Raw genomic sequence first — 3,480 nt, forward strand, 5'->3', positions numbered from 1 at the left:
TCCCTCCACCCTCCTGAGCATGATGTCCCTCTCCAAGAACCTGTCTCTCCTTATAACATGTCCAAAGTATGTCAGACAAAGCCCCAGAATACTTGCCTCCAAGGAGCAGCCTGGTTTAACCCTCTCCAGGATGAATCTGCTTGTTTTCTTGGCAGTCCAGGGTACATTCAATACTCTTTCCAGCACCACAGCTCAAAGGCATCAATTCTCCTTCTATCTTCCCTAGTCATTGTCCAACTCTCTGATTCATAACAAATGATTGCAAGGACCATAGACTGTATCAGACGCACCTTAAGTCTCCAGAGTGACATCATTGCTCTTCAGTAACCTGGAGAGGTCCCTAATGACAGACTTTTCCATCACAATACTATTTTTTATTTCCTGGCTTCTGGTGCCAGGGGTGTGTACCATGGAGCCAAGCAGACTAAAATTGTTAACAATCTCAGTCTCTTCACCATCCACCCTGATGCTGTCAAATGGCCCAGTAGTGAGAATCTTTGTCTTCTTGACATTGAGCCTCAATCCATATTGGAACCTTCAGTCTTTGACCCTCTGCAGCAAGCATTTCAGGTCCTCCTCAGTTTCAGCAAGCAGGGTTGTGTCATCTGCATAATGCAGACTGTTAATAGATCTTCCACCAATCACAATGCCACACTTCTCCTCATAGAGTGCAGCTTATAAATAATCATGTCTTTTAATCCTAAAAATCTCACATAACAAAAATACTCAATCTTGCAAATTTGTTGCAATACTTGATCTAAGACTGTACATGGAAAAGATTAATTTAATACTTAATCTTATGTTTATAAATATTAGCAATAATTGAGTTTTGAGAAAGAAAAAAAGGAAAACAATTTGACCTTGGAAATCACATCAACAATTAGACTTGGGTTTTTTGTCCTAAATTAATTTGTTTACATATTATGAAATCCCCATTCATCTCAATGATATCCATATTTTTTATTATACACAGAGCCAATTGCTTATCATAGTCAATAAAATAATAATAAATATATTTCTGGTATTCTCTGCGTTCTCCAAGACTGGTCCTTCCTACCTACATACCCAAAGAAGGGTAGAGGAAAGTTCAAGAGAGGAAGAGCCTGGAGGAGATGTATTGACACAATAACTTCGGTAATGGGGTAGGTGTGTGAGTCAGAGATGCTGGCTCAGGACAGGGCAAGGTTGGGCGCTAATATACATGGAGTCACTACGACTTGCAGGCAACTCAATGACACATAACAACAATATCCTCTGCTTTCAGAAAAAGATTCACCTGAGATCCCTTTTCCCATGACTGTTCTGTATCCAGCTTGAATGTCTGGAAGTTCCTTGACAATGTTCTGTTCCAGTGTATTTTGAATAATCTTCAGCAAAATATAGCATAATGTGTTTTCAATAATATTGTTCAATGATTTCCACATCTTGGTGGAGCACCTTATATTTAGAAAAGGAACAAATATGGATCTCTTCTTGTCAGTTTGCCTAGCAGCTGTCCTCCAAATTCCCTGACAAACACAAGTGAGCACATCCAGGGCTGCATCTGCTACTGGGAACACATCAATTGGTATTTCATCAGTTCCAGGGGTCGTGTGTTTTGCCAAAATCTTCATTGCAACATGGACTTCTTCTTTCATTACCATTAGTTATTTTTTATGATTATAATTTTTATTAATTTTAATGAGAGTTTACAGACTTTGGATTTCCATTCATTCATTGTTGCACATTTCTCCCTACCTAATCTTCTCTTTGAAAATTAAAAGTTATTTTTTTATTGTTATACAATCCCTCCCCCCCCAATGTGCACTCCACTGTGCAGACTTCATTTTGAGAAGAGAAAGAAAATTTTTTCATTATTATAAAATCCCTCCCCATAAGTCCACTCCACCATGCAGCCTTCATTCTGGACTCCTATCATGAAATACTACCTAATCATATATCACTTTTAAACAGTTCTCTCCCTCATTTGTTTCAATGCAGTATACATTATTTGTCCCATCTTTCTCACTCTCCCCTCAACTCCAAGGTCAGTCCCTTTTTTCAACAGTGGCACTATGCAGTATTTTTCCTTTAGTGACTGAGATATTTCACTCAGCATAATGTCCTCCAGGACCACCCATTTTCTATATATTCATGAGTTTCTTGTTTTTCAATGCAGCATAGTATTCCATTGAGTGAATATACCAGAGCTTCTCTATCCATTCATTTGTTGATGGGCACTTAAGTTGTTTCCAGCTCTTTGCTATTGTGAATAAAGCCGCAATAAACATGGGTGTGCATACTTTCTTGGGTGTCACTTATGGTTTCTTTGGGCTATATTACCAGGAGTGGAATTGCTGGGTCAAATGTACTATCATTAGTTCTTATTCATATGCGACTTCCTGCAATAGTTCCATGTCAACCAAATGCTTTTTGAAATTATTGTTTGTATAGTTTCATTCACTAAGAGATAGACATGTTGTTTGATGTCATTAATTGTAATTTATCAATGTCTTTTATCACAGCATCTTATTAGAACTTTGTCCTACTTTGCCTATCCCTTCACCTCACCTATCCATCTACCAAGCTCTGTTGCCCTACTATTTCCCCTACATCTTCTTCCCTCCCCACCTGCCTGTCTCCTTCTCCTCTTTTCCCTCCCCAGTGGAATAGTTCTAGGTCCTGTTAGAGGTCCATTCTTTCCAAGTAGAGCCTTCCTTTCCCCAATCCTTTGCACTGTTCTTCTGTACATTCTATTTCTGCTGCTCTTCCTTCCCTCTTGATCCTTCTGTCTTCACAGTAGTTGTTAAATACAGTATTTTCTCTTTTGTAAATAAGTTATTTCACTCAGCATAATGACCTCCAGATTTATCCATGTTGTGTTTAAGGAATTCTTCATTGTTGTTTAATGCTGTATACTGTTTCATGTGTGTATGTACCACAATTTCTCCATCTATTCCTTAAGGGTATTTAGGCTATTTCCATCTTATTGTAATTGTGAATAATAAACATTAGTGCACATATATCTGTTTATATCTCAGCTCTGATTTCCTTGGAGTAATCTCTGATTTCCTGCAGGGAGAAAAATGGAATCAAATGAGAATTCAGATTTACATTATTATGGAAATGTCAAACTGCTTGTCAAAATGATTATAATCATAGTATATTCCCACCAGCAGGGCATGAGTGTTCCCATTTCTTCATATCTTTGCCAACATTTGTTGTTTGCTGTCCTGTTAAATTATTGTTGGTACAGTGACTCTGTGTTTTTCCCGTCTTCTTTTGTTGCTTCCTACATGATTCTAGACTTAGTAATTGATTTATTAAGTATTGTAACAAGAAGCTTCAAAATCAAGAAGGGGGTCCTTCAGGGGTGTATTCTGTCTCCATACCTTTTCAATCTGTATGCAGAACAGATCATCTGAGATGCTGGGCTGTAAACAAAGGGGAATGTGGCATGAGGATTGGTGGAAGAGTAATCAACAACCTGCATTATGCAGA

Source organism: Elephantulus edwardii, unplaced genomic scaffold (genome assembly GCF_000299155.1).
Source record: "Elephantulus edwardii isolate Elephantulus edwardi_28Jun2011 unplaced genomic scaffold, EleEdw1.0 scaffold00392, whole genome shotgun sequence".
NCBI lineage: Eukaryota > Metazoa > Chordata > Mammalia > Macroscelidea > Macroscelididae > Elephantulus > Elephantulus edwardii.